The sequence below is a fragment of the Schistocerca americana genome, chromosome 7, assembly GCF_021461395.2.
Source record: "Schistocerca americana isolate TAMUIC-IGC-003095 chromosome 7, iqSchAmer2.1, whole genome shotgun sequence".
In the NCBI taxonomy this organism is placed as follows: domain Eukaryota; kingdom Metazoa; phylum Arthropoda; class Insecta; order Orthoptera; family Acrididae; genus Schistocerca; species Schistocerca americana.
This window is the reverse complement of record NC_060125.1, coordinates 93,073,142-93,097,123: the sequence shown is the minus strand read 5'-3', so window position 1 is coordinate 93,097,123 and position 23,982 is coordinate 93,073,142. Positions and strand designations below refer to the sequence as shown.

Here is a 23,982-nt window from a genome sequence, read left to right as displayed (position 1 = left end):
TTCGATTTTGTTCGTTGCATGTGCTCGGGGCAGACGTCGTAAGACAACCGTTTAAGTTCGTTGTTGATCGATTAACTCAGTTTTTTTATTACAGAGGGCAGCCCTGACCGAACACGCTGAGCTACCGTGCCGGCTACCACTCAGCTAACAGGGGCGGACACATCATCAGTCCTCAACTGATATAGGTACTTCGACGTAGTGCAAGGTAATCAACTACGCCAGTAGGTGGCGTTAGTGTGAGTAATGCCTGTAACATATTGCATAACTGTTATAAGAGAAAGCTTATTAAATCAATACATGTGTTATTTGTATATACGCAAGAAAATTTCTAATAAAGGAATCTAACTGTGCTTCTGTTAGTACAATCTGATTGCAAAATTGTTTCTCTTGTACTGTGTCGAACTGACTAAATCATTATAACGCAATGGTGTAGGGAGAGACAAGATAGTATGTACTCATTTTAATAGGTATATTTGTCAGCTTCACTGCGATGTTACATTTAATATCTTGTCTTATACAAAATGGTTCAAATGGCTGAGCACTATGGGACGTAACTTCTAAGGTCATCAGTCCCCTAGAACTTACTACTTAAACCTAAGTAACCTGAGAACATCACACAAATCCATGCCCGAGGCTGGATTCGAACCAGCGACCGTAGCGGTCGCGCGGTTCCAGACTGTAGTGCCTAGAACCTCTCGGCCACTCTGACCGGCTCTTATACACAATTCACTCGCATTAATGTGACCACCGCCGATGTTCGACGTCAATTTGCAATAACGTCTCACAGACGGCACGTGGCAGCACCACTAGCGGAGGGTATAAAAAGCGTGGCGGGGGATCAGGGGGGGGGGGGGGGCGGAGAGGGGGGGCCACGGCAGACGGTGCAGTGGTTCTTGTCGTAATGCGGAAACGGAGCGATTTATTTGACGTCCAAGTAGACGTGATCATTGTGTTTCGGGCCAAAGGTTGCAGCATTTCCGAAACGGCTAAGTTTGTAAAATGTTCTTACGGTACTGTGCTTGACAAAATGTCGCCAACGAGGCAACCGTGGTGCACCAAGTACTCTACATGAAACTGGTGAACGACGGCTGCGGAGATGTGTACGGGCAAGTAGACCGTCGACCACCTGACCTCCCTGATGAGCGAAGTAATGCCAACAGCATCCCCTCAACAACCGTTCAGCGTACGTCTCTGCGTATGGGCATCCGCAGCAGGCGCTTGATTCGTGCACCTATGCTGACTGCCATTCATCGGCGATAAAGACTGGAATTTACACGACAGTACCACAACTGAACGTCCACTGTGTGCGGCACATGGCATTTCCGGATGAATCACGTTTTATGCTGCACCAGATAGATGTCCGTTGGCGTGTACTGCGTGAAACGTCTGAAGAACAGGGTTCAGGCCGGAGGAGAGAGCGTTATAGCCTGGGCAACGTCTTTGAAGCTTTCCCTGGGTGACCTAGTCACTCTTGAAGGCAAAGTGGATCGACACAAGTATGCATCCATCCTTGGGGACCATGTCAGCCCCCCCCCCCCTCCTCCACATGCAGTTTCGTTTCCCTCGTGATGACAGCATCTACCGGCAGGACGGGCGTGCGGTAGCGTTCTCGCTTCCCGCGCCCGGGTACCCGGGTTCGATTCCCGGCGGGGTCAGGGATTTTCTCTGCCTCGTGATGACTGGGTGTTGTGTGATGTCCTTCGGTTAGTTAGGTTTAAGTAGTTCTAAGTTCTAGGGGACTGATGACCATAGATGTTAAGTCCCATAGTGCTCAGAACCATTTGAACCATTTCAACCAGCAGGACAATGCAACGTATCGCACAGCTCGAAGTATACGTGTGTGGTTCGAAGACGAACACCAGGATGAAACTTCATGGTAGATTAAAACTGTGTGCCGGACCGAGATTCGAATATCGGTGCGGCACAAAGTTTTAATCTGCCAAAAGTTTCATATCAGCGCACATTCCTCTGCAGAGTGAAATCTCATTCTGGAACACCAGGATGAGTTTGCCGTACACCTCTGGCCACCAAACTCTCCGGATTTAAGCCCGATCGGGAATCTGTGGAACCCCCCCCCCCCCCCCCCCCCCTATCGGACTGCTCGCTCCTTGCATTGTAAACCGAGAAACCTAGCGAAGCTGGCCACGCCACTGGTTCCACATATCTGTCCGTACGTTCCGGAACCTCACTGACTTTCTTCCTGTACGTTTCGCAGCAAACAGCACTGCAAAAGGCTTTTCATATCTGATGACATTAATGTGACTGGTCAGTGTGTTTAGACGCCTCATCATAAAGATCTGGTGATGGGGTTTTCCCGAAACGCATCATAGGATGATGAATGACATTATTTTGATGATCAACACAAGTGTTTTTCTACGTAATAATAAATGTGGATCGCTTGCATATGATAATTACCGCACAGTCAGTGTCGTGTCAGATGCATCAGTTATACTTCATCCAACAACGGGAGGAAAAATTGAAAGTAGGAACGGTTTTGTTTTTAGAGAAGCAGGAGCAGTCGAGGAGCAATTTTAGAAATGCGACTAATCAGCAGTTTAGGAAGAAACAAGGAAATATAAAACTTCCTGGTAGAGTAAAACTGTGAGCCGGACCGAGACTCGATCTCGAGACCGTTTCCTTAAGCGGGCAAGTGCTCCACCAACTGAGCTACCCAAGCACGACTCACGCCCCGTCCTCACAGCTTCACTTCTGCCAGTATCTTGTCTCCTACCTTCCAAACTTTACACAAGCTCTCCTGCGAACCTTGCAGAACTAGCACTGCTGAAAGAAAGGATATTGCGGAGACATGGCTTAGCCACAGCCTGTGGGATGTTTCCAGAATGAGATTTTCACTCTGCAGCGGAGTGAAGTTGTGAGGACGGGGCGTGAGTCGTGCTTGGGTAGCTCAGCTGGTAGAGCACTTGCCCGCGAAATGCAAGGGTCCGAGTTCGAGTCTCGGTCCGGCACACAGTTTTAATCTGTCAAGAAGTTTCATATCAGCGCACACTCCGCTGCACAGAGAAAATCTCATTAAGGAAATATAAATTGCATCCCTACTTTTGTGCAGTGCGCTATTAATGTGAAGAGAAATATAATGTTTTCCATCATCAAAAAATTTGGTATCAAACATAGGGACATAATGGCAGAAACTTTCTTTATGCAAAGCAATTATAAATAGTCAGCATTGACGAAGTGATAGAATGGACGACACTCCGGAGAGATCGCAAAGTATCACCACTCATATTTCAAGAGAGAAATAAAGAACCCACTCGATTTGGAAGTTTTCGCCTCTGGCAGAAAGTCAGTGTGATAAAGATCCGCTGATGGCGTATCCGTAGCTGGCTAAAGTGAGCAGAAACCACTAGCTGACAGCAATGAAATGAGCACGAGCAAAGATATCTGTGTGCTGCAGGCGGACGTACTGGATGGGGAAATATTATCGTGGGGGCAAGGTGATCATAAAGTGTTGGGCGAACATCACTACCCGGAGGTAAAGCAGATAACGAAGAAAGACTAAAGAAAGAATTAATAGTAGAAACGACTGCAAAAGGCGAAAAGGATTTCTATAAAAAGAAACAGCTTTTCAAAATCCAAAAACGCAAACATGGAGACAAGCAAAAGAGTCACAAAAAGCACAGTTTCTATGTGGCGACAGAACTTGAAGAAAGACGAACACAATAACGAAACGATTAACAAAGCCTTTGCAATGGTGTTAGAGGAAGCTATTGAAGGTGAGACGCATTGATCGAGCAACTAGCAGACGTCTTGCGACAAGTCAACGAGAAAATGGTCTACCAAAGAACATAATGAAGTAAAGACATAAAGTTGGAGGGCATATACACTGCCCGTTCTAAATGTTACGAGACTGTATTTATTCCTGACGTACAGCCTTCGTCAGCTCAGTAACTACGATGGCATCTTCAACTAACAACTGAAAGCAACGTATGTCCGTTCTGCCAGTCAGTTGTGATCAGGCAGTGCTAAGTAGTGGACGTGCAGTCATAGTGTGAGGAAGTCGTTGTCCATACCGAAGTAGCAACGCCAGAAGATAGTAAGAATTTGCAGAACGACCTGTAGAGAACTGATGAATGGTGGAGACTCTGGCAGTTCATCCTGAACATAAATAAATGTAACGTATTGCGCATACACAGGAAAACACTACTGTGCACCTACACTACTGATGACAAACAGGTGGAGACAGCGTCTACCGTAAAATATCTAGGCTTAACTATCCAGAGCGACCTTAAGTGGAATGACCAGACACAACGGATAGTGGGAAAAGCAGATAGCAGACTGAGATTCATTGGACTGATAGAGGAGATAGAGAAGATCCAACGAAGAACACCGCGTTTGGTCTCGGGATCGTTTAGCTGGCGAGAGAGTTTAACGGAGACGCTAAGTTTGGTGGTAAGTTCCTATGGGACCAAACTGCAGCGGTGTTCGGTCCCTTGGTTTACACACTACCTAAACTAACTTAAGCTAAGGACAACACACACACACACAGGACTCGAACCACCGACGGGGGGAGCCGCGCGAACCGTGGCAAGGCGGCCCTAGACCGCGCGGCTACCCCGCGTAACACGGAGGTGCTAAACTCCACTAGCAGACGCTACAAGAGGGGCGTTGTGCATCACGGAGAGATTTACTATTGAAACTTCGGGACAGCACGTTTCAGGAGGAGGCGGACAACGTATTACTTTCCCCCCACATAAATCCCGCGTATTAACCACGAGGAGAAAATCCGAGAAATTAGAGCCAATACAGAGGCTTACCGACAATCATTCTTCCCACGCACTATTCGAGAGTGGAACAGGGTAGGAGGGATAAGATAGTGGTACCGAAAGTACCCTCCACCAAACACCTTTAGGTGGCTTGCGGAGTATGATGTAGATGTAGAAATCGAAATGGAGCAACATTTCTAAATCAGGTGTTCAAAACATTCTGCAGAACGCTTTGAAGAAGAGAAAAGTCTATGCTAAGTCTGTCCCGCAAACCCTGATTCTCGAACAAAAATAACGACTCGTGGACACCTGTCATGACTTGATTGAAATGGAAAATCAAACAATTCCTTTCTGGAAAAAATCATCACGAGACTTGGTGTTATCAATAGGAATCCACCACAACACGACAAAGTGCAGAAAGACACACGAGGGATCAACTCTGACGATATCACCGACCTTCAAACCAATGTGACGCGAGAGTTTAACATCATTCCAAAGAAGCGCTGTGTGGTGTACTCAAGCGGGGGAAGAGGAGATCATGTAGAACACCTCAAACATTAAAACTACTGTCTTAACTTCTCTGATATTTTGCTCTAAGGTGGACAGTGCGAGCCCAATAAAACTGGCCCAGTAAATACACCGTGCAAGAGATTTAAAGTTATAAAGGCCAGAGCTCAGAAGTTCATGTGAGCTGTAAGGTGGGTTGTGGGTGTCAAATTGGCACCAAACTTCGCCACACTTCTGCGCAATGCCATCGTGGACATGCCACACAGTGGAAGTTCATCACAGCCGCTCTTGCTCACATTTCACCACTTATACTGACGCCTCTGCGACGGAGGTTAGAACAGTGATGCTCACCGCTCAAATCGCGCAGTTCTGCTGTGAGTGGGCAAGAAAAACGTTTCAGACACACCGATACTCAGAATCGGCACCAAAAGGTCGCAGAAGGTGGAATTAAGGGCATCAATGGAAGAAAAACACCTCTCTCCCTGGAGTGTTGATTACCTCACATTTCGTGGTCGAAAACGACAGCTCACAATGTAACAGGGAGATGTTCTTGACAACCTTTGACACGCTTGACACCATCCGACCTTTCAACCCTTCAATCCAGGACATTCTGGGATTTTGGGGCTGCATCGCCATTTACGTTTAAACATGATCTGACCAGTTTGGGGAACAGCGCAACCGCAATTTTTGCTCTCGTGTAGAGGTTGGAACCACTAGGGACCGCCCCACCACCATTCGACGAAATTTTCATCCCTCCAGTTTCGCGTCCTCCTGTGGTGTAATCACAGGGGAGGTGGTGGAGGGAGCCGGGGGAGGGGGGGGGGGGGGCCTCAAATGGCTCTGAACACTATGGGACTCAACTGCTGAGGTCATTAGTCCCCTAGAACTTAGAACTGGTTAAACCTAACTAACCTAAGGACATCACAAACATCCATGCCCGAGGCAGGATTCGAACGTGCGACCGTAGCGGTCTTGCGGTTCCAGACTGCAGCGCCTTTAACCGCACGGCCACTTCGGCCGGCGGCGAGGGGGGGGGGGGGGGGGGCGGACGTTTGGGATATTGAAAATTGGCTGAATTAAACGGCAAATGTAACTTATAAGACCCTCCAGTTCAACAAAATCATCGGTGCTCACCATCCGCCGTTATTGAGTACCTTAAAAATGAACCGCCACAGGCAGAACCCTTGAAGACACTTCCAGGCGCATGTACAGATACATTTTTTTAAGGTGCTCAACAATGACAGGTATGGGGCACCGAGGGTTGTGCTGGTGGGGTCTTAGAATGAGCCTCTGCCCCTTTGCCGCTATATTCACGCATGTGTCAATGTTGCAAAACCCCGTCTCGTTTGTGATCATATCACAGGTGACACAAAATAGGAGCGCTTAGGAAGTGTAAGCACCCATTGCTGCTTCTGATCACGATCAAATTTCATCAAATGGTTTTTGAACGATCCTTAGTGCTTCTAACGTATATATGAGAGCGAAAATTGTGGTCGCGTTGCACTCCAAGTGGCCGGTGAGCCTTAACTATTTATTTACTAAGGTGGTATCTAATCATTCGGACATGTCCGAAAGAACAGATACCATCTTAGTAAATGTATAGTTAAGGCTCACCGGCCACTTGGCCACCTTCTTCTTCTGTGCGAATGCACAAACAGTGCCCGAACTCTTACGGGAATCGGCAACGTGCCGAGAGTAATGAGTATAATGGGCGGTGGCACTACGAATGTAGTGCGGGACAATACGTTGAGAATGTGGGTTTCGCGGGAGGCGTGCCAGAGATAAATCCCTGCAGCCGCGCTATCCTCTGTGTCCTCGGTGGCTCAGATGGATCGCCGGCACGGTAGCTCAGCGTGTTCGGTCAGAGGGTTAGCTGCCCTCTGTAAAAAAAAAAAAAAAAAAAAAAAAAAAAAAAAAAAAAAAAAAAAAAAAAAAAAAAAAGCTGAGTTAATCGATCAACAACGAACTTAAACGGATGTCTTACGACGTCCGCCCCGAACAGATTCAACGAACAAAAGCGAACAAAATGAGATTTAAAAAAAAAAATGGATAGAGCGTCTGCCATGTAAGCAGGAGATCCCGGGTTCGAGTCCCGGTTGGGGTACACATTTTCATCTGTTCCCGTTGACGTATGTTAACGCCTGTAAGCAGCTAAGGGTGTTCATTTCATTGTAATTTAATTCTAACGAGCTGCTTGGTCACCGATGGTATCTGTTCTTTCGGACATGTCCGAAACAACAGATACCATCTTAGTAAATATATTTTCCTAGAAGTATAAGCGACAGTGTGTCTGGAATGTTTTCCTAGGCCACTAGTATGAAAACCGCGTGATTTTGACGCTGGGTGTCGTCGTTCTGACCTCCATCGTAGAGGCGTCAAAACAGGGGGTGAAATGTGGGTAAGAGGCGGTATGACGACTTCCCCATAGTGTGACGCGTCTACGGTGAGGCTGGGCGGAGTTGTGGTGAAACTTGGTGCCAATGTGACGTCGTTAACCCACCTTACACGTCACATCAACTTAAGAGCTGTGGCCTTTTTGTCGCTTGTGTCGATATCTCGCTGTTTGAAGGCTCTTCGAGCCCGAGCGTGGCGCCGCAGTGTGTCACGTTTTTGTACCATTACAGAGAGTGGTCTTACGCATCTTTGAGTAACATTTCAAACATTTCACAATTGGTGTTAATTAGGGGGATTAGAAAAAGTGATCCTTTAATTTTATTGCACAGTGCATTTCGTGTACCTTAAGAAAGGCAGCCGACCATGCATCTACATCCCAGATATGAGGGTTGCCTGTCTTAAAGTTATTAAACATTCACTGGCCCAGTTTGACTTTACCCACCCCGTATTACGACGCTGAAAACAATAACTGTCGGAATGGCAGAGGAAAAGTACCGCATTGGCTATCTAGACAAGAGCACACGATGCAGATCGTCCGTGATACGGGGCGGATAAATTATTCTCAGATGAAGAGGATGGAGAGCAGGATCGAAACTATTCTAGTGTCGAGAACTGAAACAACAGTAGAGTGCACAGTCAATGTGTAAAGCAGTATGATGTTGTGGTTTCTGTTGTGGTCTTCAGTCCAAAGACTGGTTTGATGCAGCTCTCCATGCTACTCTATCCTGTGCAAGCTTCTTCATCTCCCAGCACCTACTGCAACCTACATCTTTCTGAATCTGTTTAGTGTATTCATCTCTTGGTCTCCCTCTACGATTTTTACCCTCCACGCTGCCCTCCAATACTAAATTGGTGATCCCTTGATGCCTCAAAACATGTCCTACCAACCGATCCCTTCTTCTAGTCAGGTTGTGCCACAAATTTTTTCTTCTCCCCAATTCTATTCAATACCTCCTCATTAGTCATGTGATCTACCCATCTAACCTTCAGCATTCTTCTGTAGCACCACAATTCGAAAGTTTCTATTTTCTTCTTGTCTAAACTATTTGTCGTCTACGTTTCACTTCCATACATGGCTACACTCCATACAAATACTTTCAGAAATGACTTCCTGACATTTAAATCTATACTCGATGTTAACAAATTTCTCTTCTTCATAAACGCTTTCCTTGCCATTGCTGGTCTACATTTTATATCCTCTCTACTTCGACCATCATCAGTTATTTTGCTCCCCAAATAGCAAAACTCATTTACTACTTCAAGCATCTCATTTCTAAATCTAATTCCCTCAGCATCACCCGATTTAATTCGACTATATTCCATTATCCTCGTTTTGCTTCTGTTGAACATCTTATATCCTCCTTTCAAGGCACTTTCAATTCCGTTCAGCTGCTCTTACAGGTCCTTTGCTGTCTCTGACAGAATTACAATGTCATCGGCGAACCTCAAAGTTTTTATTTCTTCTCCATGGATTTTAATTCCTACTCTGAATTTTTCTTGTTTCCTTTACTGCTTGCTCAATATGCAGATTGAATAATATCGGGGATATGTTACAACCCTGTCTCACTCCCTTCCCAACCACTGCTTCCCTTTCATGCCCCTCGACTGTTATAACTGCCATCTGGTTTCTGTACAAATTGTAAATAGCCTTTCGCTCCCTGTATTTTACCCCTGCCACCTTCAGAATTTGAAAGAGAGTATTCCAGTCAACATTTTCAAAAGCTTTCTCTAAGTCTACAAATGCTAGAAATGTAAGTTTGCCTTTCCTTAATCTATTTTCTGAGATAAGTCGTAGGGTCAGTATTGCCTCACGTGTTCCAACATTTCTACAGAATCCAAACTGATCTTTCCCGAGGTCGGCTTCTACCAGTAGTATATGGATTGAATTATTTATAAAGGGTGCTTCTTCTGGAGGAAATGCATGGATTTACGAGATCAAGAGAAAATAAGACGATTAGTGACTAAATAAATTAAATAAACACAAAAATCAACTCATGTTTCTAGGCAAAGAAGGTCAATGAAGATCTCGTGTTTTTTAAAAATTATTTCTCGATCCGATCCGCCTCGAACAAACAAAACTTTTTTTTCTTCTTTACTCAGACATGTTTCGCCGTAGTTACAGCATCTACAGTGTTCTTTTTTTTTCATTTCCTTTCTATCAAATAACAGGGAAGGTTACTTTTTAATGTATCCGCGTACAGAATTTCAGTTTTCAATTAAAGTATTCACAAATTGAAGCAAAGTAATTTTGTACCTTGTTAATAAAGGCTGTGGTTTCTATAGTTTCTGTACTTTGCAATATGACTGTTACTCTTTTACAGTTTGCCAGAGAATATCATACATAAAAGTTATTTATATCGAAAATCATTCTTGGAACGTTAAACTCTTGTGGTTCACATTATTTTACTCTCCATGATCTCTCTCTCTCTCTCTCTCTCTCTCTCTCTCTCTCTCTCTCTCTCTCTCTGTGTGTGTGTGTGTGTGTGTGTGTGTGTGTGTGTGTGTTTATACGTTTCGTCTGACAGTTCAGTGAGGGCAAAAATAGGTTGCATTGCGCTCATACCAAACGATTTTTTGAAAAGGTTCCTAATCACAACCGTCCGTGTATATTATACGGAGGAGCAGGAGGTGAGGAACACAAAGTATCTGTGGAAGAAAGTACTAACCCACAGAAGCGTATTTTGAGTTATTGCATGTTAAAAGTTTGAATAAATTTAAAGAGGAGAATATAAATAGAATGCGACAAAGCAGTTGATATAATAAAGTGCTTTCTAACTGTACGTAAGGATATACTTGTCTACTGCACGTGGTACATTCTGAAATGCAACACATTAGTTGCACCAGACTAATACACAATAAACGAGCGTTAGCAATTTCTTTCTCCGGCCCCTTTAATTTCGCACTCAGGCATTAAGACTCCGTTTCTAGGTACAAAATCAGTTATTCTGCAGTGCAGTCCCATTTCATACTGAAATATTGTTCTGAAAGATTTGTAAATTATCCATCGCCCATTGCTGTAACTTGTTCGTTGTACTCTCAGCGTTATCTGCCTCAGTATTGTTTCTGATGTGTCGTAATACGACGTAATAACAGTATCCTCAAGCATCAAATACGATGTCAGCGAGAACATCTGTGTAGCTCAGCAAATTCAAGATCAGTGTTGCGACAGACGATGAAAATTTGATTCACTCATTACGAAAGTGGATCAAACAGAGTACTTTAATTCATAGCTAACAATAGATCACAAACTAGGACGGTGATCCACTTGCAAGCTATAAAGTGTGTTAGTACAATCTCCAGAATACGGGTTCGGTTGCTTCATCGGAGAGAAAAATGCTGAGATTTGGAGAGCAATGTCCTGAAGTAGAGGCAGAATAGCTATAGTTCTTCGAAATTGAGTTTCAATATTACGTTTACAGACGTAGAACGAAAATTTCACTGATGATTGTGACTAGAGAACAACAGACAATCGTTGACAGAGTATTAAAGTCGACACAATATGGTTTAGGGCTTGAAACTGGCGAACATGCCGATTCTCACAAATTTTCAATGCAACAAAAACTTACCGCTTATGGAGAAATTAAGTGAAACTTGCCTGAATAACGGCAAAGATCACTATCTGCTGCCGGAAATTCGCACCCTCATAAAGCACGGGTGTCGGATTCCGTACCTCTGTTCTATTTCAAGTCAGGTTAATTCTGTCTAATTGCTCCTCCGCATGCACGTCTCTCTGCATGCTATATTAGGAGTGTGTGGTGTTGACCTGGCATCAGGTATTCATAGCTACGTAGTTACGGATTCGTTAAGGTTTGATTCCCGACAGATAAATTTAGTTTTTCTTTTATAAACCATAGCAGCTCGAGTAGGTGTCTTAGAACGCTGCCAGGAAATAACGCACCACACAAAGTACCAGAAAAGCTGAAAGAAAACTAACTGCAGGTTAGTAAAGTTTCGTTATTAATCAATTATTGAATTCGCTCCGTTGAACACTTAATTCTGAACAAAAGAATGAAATAGTTCAGAAGAGAACTGCAGATTTGTGGACATCCGTAAAGGCTGAGCCTACTATTGCAGTTGACTGTTCTGCGTTTGATTTTTCTATTTAATACATTTCATACACTGTAACAAAGGCTGTGGCAGGCAGCCCGAGATGCGACAGATGTATTTCTAAAAACATTCCAGATATTGGGAGAAAGACCCTGAATTGGAAATACTTGGGAAAGGATTTGAATAATTTGCCCCACAACAAATGGAAACATCCCAGAAGCTTTGAGCACAACCGGGGAACTGTTTCTGTTACAGTAAATCCTACACAAAAATGTTAAGGTCCCTTGTTCCTATGTGAAGCTGTAAGAGTGAGCAAAAGGCAAAAGGGTACTCCATTGGTTGGATATTGCAGTGCCTGCGTTATTTCGAGTTACGATGCAAAGTTTCTTCGGACGTGTGCAGATGGACAACCGTCATCTATATAACGGAATGACGACAATAACAATTTGTGCCACCAAGATTCCCCGCTTATCGCAAGCGGTCATCTTACCATTTGGCTATCCGAGCACGACTGACGATCCGACCCAATCTTCCATATGTCGTCAAACATGCGTCTTCAACCTGTAGTCGTGTACGTCCATTGTGTATATTCCCTCACAGGGGAAACATTTTGCTTGAAAGTCAACTGTCCGGTGTCCGTCGATACACTGAAGAGCCAGAGAAACTAGTGCATCTGCCTGACATCGTGTAGGGCCCCCGCGAGCTCGCAGAAGTGCCGCAGCACGCCGTGGCATGGACTCGACTAATGCTGGTGGGAATTGACGCCACGAATCCTGCAGGGCTGTCCATCAATCCGTAAGAGTACGATGGGAGCGGAGATCCCTTGTGAACAGCACGTCGCGAGGCACCTTTGATATGCTCAATAATGAACAAGTCAGGGGAGTTTGGTAGCCAGCGGAAGTGTTTAAACTTAGAAGAGTGTTACTGGAGCCATTATGTAGCAATTCTGGCCGTGTGGAGTGTCGCATTGTCCTGCTGGAATTGACCGTCCGACGGAATGAGCAATGGACACGAATGAATGCAGGTGATCAGAAAGGATGTTTACGTACGTGTCACCTTTCAGAGTCGTATCCAGACGGATCAGGGGACCCATATTACACCAACTGCACACGACCCACATCGTTACAGAGCCTCCAAAAGCTTGAACAGTTCCCTGCTGACATGCGGGGTCCATAATTCATCAGGTTGTCTCCATACCCGTACACATCTATCCACTCGATAAAATTTGAAACGAGACTCGTTCGACCAGGCCACATGTTTCCAGTCATCAACAGTCCGATGTCGGTATTGAAGAGCGCTGGCGGAACGTAAAGTTTTGTGTCGTGCAGTCATCAAGGGTACACGAGTGGGATTTCGGCTCCAAAAGCCCATAGCGATGATGTTTAGTTGAATGGTTCGCACGCTGCACTTGTTGAAGACCCAGCATTGAAATCTGCAGCAATCTGCGGAAGCGTTGCACTTTTGAACAATTCTCTTCAGTCATCGTTGGTCCCATTCTTGCAGGATCTTTTTCCGGCCTCAGCGATGTCGGAGATTTGACGTTTTACAGGATTCCTAGTATTCACGGTACACTCGTGAAATGGTCGTACGGGGAAAATCCCACTTCATCGCTACCTCGGAGATGCTGTGTCCCATCGCTCGTGCGTCGGCTATAACACCCCTTTGAAAGTCACTTACATCTTGATAACCTGCCACTGTAGCAGCGGCAACTGCGCCTGACACTTGTCTTATGTAGGCGTTGCCGACCGCAGCGGAGTATTCTGCCTTTTTACATTGTATTTGAATACGCATGCCTATAGCAGTTTCTTTGGCGCTTCAGTGTAAATTTGATATTGCAGTGCTGTGTTATTGCTAATTACAGTACAAAGTTTCTTCGCACATGCATACATAGTGACGACATATGGAACTTTGGGTCTGGTCGTGAATTGGGCTTGGATAGCCAAATGATAAGACGACCGCACGCGATGATTGGGAAGTCCGGGCTATAGTCGCTGTCCGGAACAAATTTTCATCGTCGTCATTCCATTCTACAGCTAATGCTTGTCCGTATTCGCAGTTGCGAATACATTTTGTTGACTTTATTGTGTCTGCATCTCCTGTGCTGGTGCAGGTTCGCTTTTCGTGTTTAATTCTCAGCTCACGAGAACTGGGCGGACTGTCGTAGAACTTCCTGACTGCAAACCAAATATCCGACTAGGTAATGAATGATACAGGCCGATGACGTGTTATGGAAGGAAGTAAAAGGTATTAATTAATGTGCAAATACCTGTGAGTCTGATGAAACAATTGTGTGATCAGTTTCAGAACAGAAAACATCGTATCATTATCGAATGAAGTCACTCCACCTATGCCTGTTTAAAACTTTTAGTGTGACTGATATTTCATTTTGTCATTGTCAAGCATTCTGAACGCAGTCTGTCACCAACTAAAATACGCTGAAGATAAAATAAAGTAACTGGCCTTTAATACTGTAGACATAAGGGTACTTACGTGGAATGTTAAAGCCCCCTATACACAGTTAAGTTGTGTTACGCTGGAACACTGTTACCGGTCGTCTGTGCTAACTGCGTGTTCCCAGTGATCCACACACCATGCGAGCATGAGCCAAGTGCCAAGTACAGTAACGGTAAACTGCCTTCATGAAAGGAAAAACTACATCCCCACAACATTCACCGAAATTAAACACTCTTATAGCCAATTTGGTGGTGGGATTACGACAGAAGTAAAACGACGCGGATATAAACACACAGAGAGTGTGAACTTCAGCGTTTGGGCGTGGAGTCGATATATGATCTGTAGGGTGTGTATCTACAATGGACGAATGCGATAGGTATACATAGTGACGAAAGAGGAATAAGCGCTTAAAAGCATGAATCTAATCCAAAAGTAAATAAAGCTTACACTACTGGCCATTAAAATTTCTACACCACGAAGATGACGCGCTACAGACGCGAAATTTAACCGACAGGAAGAAGATGCTGTGATATGCAAATGATTAGCTTTTCAGAGCATTCACACAAGGTTGCCGCCAGTGGCGACACCTACAACGTGCTGACATGACGAAAGTTTCCAACTGATTTCTCATGCACAAACAGCAGTTGTCCGGCGTTGCCTGGTGAATTGTTGTTGTGATGCCTCGTGTAAGGAGAAGACATGCGTACCATCACGTTTCCGACTGTCATAAAGGTCGGATTGTAGCCTATCGCGATTGCGGTTTATCGTATCGCGACATTGCTGCTCTCGTTGGTCGAAATCCAATGACTGTTGGCAGAATATGGAATCGGTGGTTTCAGGAGGGTAATACGGAACGCCGTGCTGGATCCCAACGGCCTCGTATCACTAGCAGTCGAGATGACAGGCAACTTATCCGCATGGCTGTAACGGATCGTGCAGCCACGTCTCAGCATTGCGGGGCGAGTGGAGACAACTTGTAGGATGCCACTGAGTGCCACTGCCAAGCTGCTGCTTCCGCCACGGGGCTCACCGTTCTTTGGCGGGTTCGTGCGTGGCCACCACGGGGCCCCAGCTTTTGCAGCATCTTTTCTCTTCCGTGCTGCATCTCTATCCTCTTGCCGTTCTTTTTCCCCTCCCTTGCGCAACATGTCTCGGCTGTTTTTGGAAATGTATCCTGCAGTTTCGGTAGTCAGTATCAGAATATACCCAATTTTTTCATTCCTTTTTCCTTTCTTCGTTCACCTTCTCCTGTTCGTCCTCCACTGCGGCGTTTGAGGTTCGTCTTTTTCTTCTTCAACAGATGGGGACGTCCTCCGCTTGGGTGTTTGAGGTTCGTCTTTTTCTTCTTCCGCCCTGTGCGCACCTGAAGGCCGACCCACGCGTCTCACGCGTAACAGGTAACGCTTAATTCCTAGCCCAGGGTCGACAGGGAGGATTCGCACGTACTCCTAGTACAGGCCAGGCCCAGGGTGGGATGATTACCTTCCCAAAATGCGAATTGGTTCCTGTCAGGTGTTCGGGATGTGTGACCTGAGGTGTGAACAACCAACTAACGCAGGTAAGCACCCTTTTAAAGGGGGCCCCAATTGGAAGTAGCGCGTCATCGGAAACACTGGCAATCGTGAGGGACTTTCTCGCAATGAGCCAATCCTCTTCACAGTCAACGCCTACGAAACGTAAACAGAATGAGGCTAACGATCCAAAGACCCTGCTGCACCCAGGTTTCCTGTGGATTCACGCACTGAAGACAGTCAGTCCCTCATTACGGTAAATCCGTTTGTTATTCAGAAAAGTGTTGATGCAATTGCTGGCCCTGTGAAATCCTGCTCTCGTTTATGCAATGGCATTTTGCTTTTAGAGCAGAACTGCTTGCAGCTTCGCTCCTCCACAGCTATCCTGTTCCTGTCAAGGCCCATAAAATGCCGAATCCCTCCCGTGGTGTTGTTTACACTAGGCTGCTCTATGATGTGACCGAGGCAGAAATCCAAACTTACCTCTCCGCTCGGGGTGTCATTGCCGTCCACCGGGTGATGAAAAAAGTATATGCTGCCTTAGTGCCCACACGCGCTCTCTTTCTCACTTTTGACAGAGTGGCTCTTCCGTAATAGATGGAAGCAGGTTATGAAGTGATCACAGTCAGACCCCATACTCCGATCCACATGCGCTGCTACCAGTGTCATCATTACGACCACACTCGAGAGTCCTGTCGATACCCAGACACAGGTGTAATCTGTGGTTGGGATACTCACGAGGGCGACTGTCCACCTCCTTCTCCCCGCTGCATCAACTGCAGTAGCGATCATGCCGCCTCCTCCCGCGATTGTCTCAATTATCTCTTGAGCTGGCTGTCCAGGAGATCTGGGTGAAGGAAACAGTGCTTTAGCCGGTCACTCGTAAGTTGTTGGCTAATCGGAAACCCTGCGTTCTACGATCTGGCACCTGCAATCCTATCACTGCTATATCTCGCTCCACGAAGGATATGGCCACGCAGACATGCCATCTCAAATTTAGCACCGCGGTTGTGAAATCGTCTAGCGCCATGGTAGCGTCCACATCTCCTCCTCCAGCTGTACAAAGCGCCACCAAACTCTCGCCTCACGGAGCGAAGTCACCAGATAAAAAACCGGCAGGCCGGAAAGGACAGAAGGAATACTCACGTGAAGACTTCTTGGGTCCCTCCAGCCGACCAATACCTGGGTCTCCCTCTGCAACTAGAAAGGCTTGAAGAAGTCAAACAAAGGCAAACGGTCTTTCCTTCTCCGACTCACAGATCCTCGTCGACGGTGTCGCCACGTGATACCCTCGCCAGGGCGACCTCCGTGTCGCTGGTGCGCACCACCAAACGTTTTTCTGCCCCGGATTCCACAGGCAGCAGAAGAAAGACGTCGCTATGTAGACCTCATGGAGCAGGATCCTCCTGCCTCTGTGCCCGTAGCAGTGACTCTTCGAAGTCTGGCACTCGGCAGCCGCCGAGGTGACACCCAGTCATTTTTTCCTCCTCATGACTCTCTTGCAATGGAACGTTCGCGGCTTCGATCCAACAAAGAGTATTAACAGCTGCTCACAGAATCGCAGCGTCCACTTATTCTCTGCCTTCAGGAAACAAAATTGCGTCCTTACGACCACTCTGAGCTCTCGCGTTTCTTCCAGGTCCGTTTTGACCTTCCCCCCGAGGTCGGCATTCCATCTACTGGGGGAGTCATGCTGCTCAAACAGGACTGCGTTCATAGTCAACCTACCTCCCTAATTACCCGCCCTCACGCTGTTGCAGCTCGCCTTTCCCTTCCTCACTCTACATTTTCCCTTTGTACCGTTTACATCCCTTCGTTATACGATGTCACCAGGCAGATTTCCTCCAGTTTACTGGGCGTCTACCTCACTCCTTTCTACTGCTCAGTGCACTTCGAATGGAATTTCGCGATAGTACCTTTGTGAACACTGGTAGCTCTCGGACTGACCGTGGTGTCGGATGTGGCCTCGTCATTGGCGCAGATGTTTCTCGGTATCGGCTTCCGGAACACTGCTTAATATTTACAGCACAGCTCTTCGCCCTGTATCAGGCCACGCAGTACATCCGGCGACACTGACTTTTCAATTGCGTCATCCGGTCAGACCCTCTCGGCGCCATTCAGAGCCTGTGTGTGCCGCAAACCGTCTTCCCTTAGTGGAACGCGTCCAGGAAAGCTGTCACTTGTTCACTCTTGATGGAGCCACTGTGATTGGGTTCCTGGTCATGTCGGTCTGACGCGAAACCAGGCTGCTGACGCTGCTGCCAAGGCTGCAGTCCTCGTACCTCAGCCCGCTAGTTTTTCCATTCTCTCCGATGATCTCTGTGTTGCCGTCAGTCAGCAGGTTGTGTCACTTTCGCATCACCACTGGTCCTCTCTTCATGGGAACAAGCTCCGGGTTTTAAGCCTCTCCCAGCGCCTTGGACGACCTCTTCTCGGACCTCTGGCAGCGAGGAGATCATTTTTAGGTTGCGTATTGGGTACTGTCTTTTTTATTATTTTTTTAAAGCAATCGCCATTTGTTAAGCGGTGATCCCCCCCAATTTTGTGGTCACTGCGCCCAGCGCCCAACTTTTGACTGTCAGCCGTTTCCTGATGTAATTCCCTTTCTTTAACCGCTTACGTTCCTGTTTGTGTTTCCCGTCTGAGTTATCGGCCGTTTTAGCGAAGGATGCGCAGGCTGTAGACCGCGTTTTACTTCTTATCCTTCTTCTCTTCTGTAGAGGTCAATCGAAGGATTGCTTTTGCAACAAATACAATGTTAGCTTGTCTCCATGCTTTGCGTCTTTCAGCTTTTCTCTTCATTTCTTTATAGGTATTACATCCCACATCTTTCACAATTTGATCCACGTAGCTCAGCCGTGGTCTTCCTCTTGGTGTTTTTCCCTCGACATATCCCTCTATGATTGTGTTCAGGGTCCTTTATGTGTTAATAGATGGCCTGTAAATTGCACTCTTCTTTTAACAATGAAACTCTAGAAGCTTCTCTTCTCACCTGCTCTATCCAGAACCACTTCGTTTGTGACCTTGTCGATATATTTTATTTTGAGCATGCGTCTATAGCACCGCATTTCAAAAGAATTTACCTTCTGGTCTTCCTCTGTCACGAGAGTCCATGTTTCACACCCATAGCATGCCACACTCCACACATATGATTTCAAAAATCTTTTCCTGATTTCAAGGCTGGTGCTCTTAGATGTTAAGATGTTTTTCTTCTCGTTAAAAGCAGCCTTTGCTTGAGCAATTCTACTTCTCACTTCTGCCTTGCTCCTTCCATCCCTGGTAATATTACTGCCCAGATAAGTAAATTTATCAACTTCTTCAAGCAGTTCATTGCCGACATGAACTTGGACTTTCACTTGATCTTTTTTGTCGCATGCCATTACTTTTGTTTTTGCTTTAGTAATTTTCATATTATATTCTTCCCCCATAACTTTATCCATTCTTTTCAGTAGGACTACAAGATCTTCTTTACTTTCAGCTAGGATAGCTATATCATCGGTATATCATATCATATCTATTCGTCGGCCATGAATTACTATACCTGTCTGTGAATTTTTCCTTACTTTTTTCAGCGCCTCTTCAATGTATAGGTTAAAGATAACAGGGGATAGTGCGCAACCTTGTCGGACGCCTTTCCGTATCTGCATCTCTTCTTGTTTTGTCCGTCCACGGATAACTGCTGTCTCGTTTTTGTACAGGTTCCATATCATTTTTCTATCTTTGTAGTCTATTCCTACTTTTTTGAGTACCTCAAACATCTTATCTCATTTAACATTATCAAAGGCTTTCTCTACATCTGCCGGCCGCGGTGGCCGAGCGGTTCTAGGCCCTTCAGTGCGGAACCGCGCGACTGCTACGCTCGCAGGTTCGAATCCTACTTCGGGCACGGATGTATGTGCTGTACTTAGGTCAGTTAGGTTTAAGTAGTTCTAAGTTCTAGGGGACTGATGACCTCAGATGTTAAGTCCCATAGTGCTCAGAGCCAGTGGAACCATTTTTCTTTCTCTACATCTACGAAAGCTATGTATGTTGTCATGTCCTTATCTAGTCGTTTCTCTATTATTAGTTTGAGAGCAAATATTGCTTCTCTGGTTCCTCTATCTTTCCGGAATCCAAACTGGAGATTGTAGCTTCGACTTTTTGTTCTATACGTATTAGGATAATTGAGATTACTATTTTAGAGGCTTGAGTAACTAGGCTGAGCATCCTATAATTTTCACATCTTGTAGCATTTGCCTTCTTTGGAATGGGGATCATAATGTTTTTTCTCAAAGCCTGTAGGAATTTTTATCCATCTTAACAATATCGCGAAAGCCATTTAATTTTTAGTTCTGGCCCTCCGTTTAGCTTGGCGTGTTTTATAGACCATTCTTAACTGTCTTCTCTTCCATCGATTTGGATTGACGTGTAGTCATTTTAACGCCTCTCTTTGTCTTCATGTTCTACTGTTTCGATAGGGGCGCGTATGAGCCCAGTTGTTTTTGCGCCCTAAAACAAAACAAACCAAGCTGCCGCTTCCTGAAATGAGCTACGGCGGGGTACTGTAATATTGCTTTTGGAACTACGGACTGTTTAACTGACGCTGCGTGGCGTCCTGCCAACCCGCTTCCACCAGTCACTATCAGCTGGTGTCACTGTCGTGGGATCGCCTTTCCAGCACAACAGTTGAACGTACGGCTTATGGTACAGTGCGAAAAAAAATGCCATTGTCAGCGTGCCTTTGGGAATAGCTTGACTATTGCGCTTTTTTGTAAGATGACTTTTGCTAAAAGTAAGAAGCCAGTGGGTTAGTTCCATTTTGGAGGCAATGGGGAACTCAGACGTACATGTGTGACTTGGGTCATTCAGCACCCTGTACAGAGTGAATAGTAGTTGTATTCCACGTAGTCGATCTATGGGCCCGAGGTTAGACAATTCTGAGTATCAAAGTGACTGATGATTAGGCATAAGAATTAAGTTAATATATTTTATTTTAGATGTTTTTGAATTGTTAGTTTTCCAAAATGAGTACCGACAAGGGAAGGCTTTAGCATAGTCAGGAACGCAAGAGTGTCAGAACCAGAGGCAGCGTGTAATGTTGCTGGGAAGGGTAGCTCAACTGACTGCAGATAACACGGAGTTCCGTGGTCAGTTAAGAGTACAGCAAAATATAGAATTGTCATCTGTGACTTAGTTGCTCCTTTCCCTGGTAAGTCAACTAACGACGTGCTAGCATTTTAGGAATTTGGCAGAGACGGGGTTTTTAAGAGGGGTGCCGTTGGAAATGTCGAGGAGAATGTGAACAGGGGTTCCGGTTGATTTGCTTGTGCCTGTCAGACTGGCAGTGAAATGCAAGGTAATTAATGTGTCGTCCGGTTTACGAGCAAAAGGTGTTTTGTATACGTCACCAGGCATGGAACAGTGGGAATAGAGGCGGAAGTCAGCAAAAGGGTAACGGAAGTTTCAGAGATAGGGGAACAGGGAAGAACAGGCATTAAATGGCAAAATAAACCTAAGGACCACCTTACGGTATTCCCAGTAAAGTTAGACACTACTAAGTTGTATGCAGAGCTGGATTATGTGCTGGAACGAACAGCAGAGGAAGCGAATTGCACGATGTTCTTGGATAAAGGGGTGCATGTGTCAGTTGTCAGTGGCGATATTTACCCATCAGGGTAAAGATCATGTGAGTGGTGGATAAAGGTTTAAAACTATTGTGATCGGTGGACATAAATTTTTGTATGGGTAACGTTCAGTACATTGATGTTTAGAAATTGTGGAACATGTAAGTGAGGGCCATGGCATGATTCTGGGAATGGATTTCTTGCATCAGCATTGAGCCAAAATCAACTTTTGATAACGCATGGTGGAGATCGATATAAAAATGTGTCAGTTGGGAGGAACTGTCGCCAGCGTAGCAATGTCGCGTGGGGAGTCTGTCAGGTATGACTAACCACTTAAACCGCAAAAAATCACACTAAGGCTCGTTTTACACAATCAGTCTGGGTTAATGTTGTGTTAACTTGCAGGTAGGGATATTGTGAATGATGGAACCTTGGAAGTAAATGAAGTACTGGATCAGGCTGGTTGCTTGGTGAAGAGAAGTGTTGTATATACACAACTGGGAAATGAGTGACAAATGGTACCTGCGTATGTGAACAATTTCACCACTGACGATTTAAGGTTAAAAAGCCGTTGTTAACTGCTACCGTGGATATCCTGAAGGAGAAAGAGTGGGACACGAGGTGTGTCTGCCACGAACAGTCGCCAAACGCCATGGAAAAATGCTTTACGAGGGAAAGTGAAGCACCAGCACGGGAGTGAGAAGTGGAAAAATTAATGTTGGAATTTAAGGATTTGTTTACTGCAAAAGGGTCACAGCCAGTAATGCATATTACACAGCACTGAATACCGACGGGGGATGAACCACTGGTTTGTCACAAACCATTTAGGGTACTGAGATACTTGCATTCGATTCATAGATCTGCAGCTGAAAGATGGGATAGTAATAGTCGCTGTAGTGGCTTGAATTATCATTGTCCCCAAAAAATCAACAGATGGATCACTAAAATACAGTCTTTGTTGTGATGATCGACACCTGAATGCCAAGACTGTAATGGATGCCCACCCTTTGCCAAACATTACGAAAGCCATAGACTTTTTAGACCAATGCAAGTACAGAGAAGCGTAAGTGTGTGTTGGAAGAGGTGTCATACGTTGATCACATAATCAGTAAGGATGAGATCAAGAGGGATCCAAGGATAGTTAAATCCATACGTGAATTTCCTGTACCTGAATCGGTGAAGAAACAGCAGTCGTTCATTCACATCACGAATTATTATAGAAGGTTCGTAAAAGGATTCGCGGGAATTGCCAGACCATTAAAAAAATTGCTGAAGAAATGTTAAAAGTTTGTATGATCAGTGGATTGTCAGCGTGCTTTTGAGAAACTGATAGAAGCTCCGACGGTGAATCCAGTCTTAGTGTTTCCTAATTTCAATAAGGAATTCATTCTGTGATGTCAGACATCCAGCCATGCACTCGGTTGTGTGCTGAGTCAGGAGGCTGTGGGGGACCATTCGTATGCAACTGCTGACATCAGCTGAAAGCGACGGGTGGAGATGTGTTGTGAGGACGCCGCAGTGGTTCTGTTAAACAGCCTGTAATTCCAAATGCTTTATCACAGCACCCTGCTGTAGCTCAGTGCAGGAAACGGCAGCTTGGCAGCGGCACTCAGTGGCTCCTCCCCGTTGGCACGCGCTCCGCGATGCTGACACAGTGCAACGTTGGCCACGCAGTGGCCCGTCATGCAGCTTCTTCTCTCAGCAGCAACTCCAGCTCCGGGTGGTCTTGGCTAACTGCAGTGTCATGCATTGTGTTGCGGCTCGTGTGTCCTGTAAGGACCAGAGGGCGGCAGGCTGGTGACGCGAGGTAACGGCGGTATCCCGCTGTCCCCAAAGTCAATGGCCGGCGGGCTGCTTCGCAGGACGGGTCCTGGCCCATTATGGCAGCAGCTCCAGGTCCCTCGATCTCAGTGCGGACTGCGCTCACACATCGCCAGACTCCGGTCCGTGAACAGTATTCCAGATTGCAGCCCGTCTCCACGTGACAGAGCCGTGACACTAACAGAAGTGACTTTAGTACAATAGCCTATGCTTCGGAACTGAGGTAGTTTGGGCTTCGCTATCCCTTGTAGCACATACAGTATACGTTTCGGCGGCCGCCGGTGTGGAAAGGCCTATGGCACTGCTGCGACTCACTTTCAGCTTCGCACATTTGTTACCAAGCATGGTCAGCGTGTTACAGTAGAGATAAAGTACGTAAAACACTTGGCTACAGAAGTATTTGATTTACGTGTATATTGCGGATGTAGTTTATATTTTTATGCAATTTGATTCATAATTTAGTGCTTTGCACATGGCCCGTGCCCACATGTTGTGTGGAATGACGGTTACGAATACTAATTACAATGAAATGAACACCATTACCTGCTTACAGGCGTTGACATACGTCAATGGGGAGAGACAAAAACGTGTGCCCCGCCCGGGACTCGAACCCGGGATCTCCTGCTTACATGGCAGACGCTCTATCCATCTGAGCCACCGAGGACACAGAGGATAGAGCGACTGCAGGAATTTATCTTTGGCACGCCTCCCTCGAAACCCACATTCCCAACGTATTGTCCCGCACTACATTTGTAGTGCCCCCGCCCATTATACTCATTACTCGCGGCGCGTTGCCGATTCCCGTAAGAGTTCGAGCACTATTTGTGCACTCGCACAGAAGAAGAAGATGGTGAAGTGGCCGGTGAGCCTTAACTATATATATACTAAGATGGTATCTGTTCTTTTGGACATGTCCAAAAGAAC

General features: G+C 45.8%; 1 non-coding gene across 1 annotated transcript; it reads right to left on the bottom strand.

Moving 5' to 3' along the window:
* Nucleotides 1-23,648: 23,648 nt before the first annotated feature.
* Trnat-ugu lies at nt 23,649-23,722 on the bottom strand. Its single transcript has one exon. It is a non-coding gene; the product is annotated as a tRNA-Thr (tRNA).
* Nucleotides 23,723-23,982: the final 260 nt, after the last annotated feature.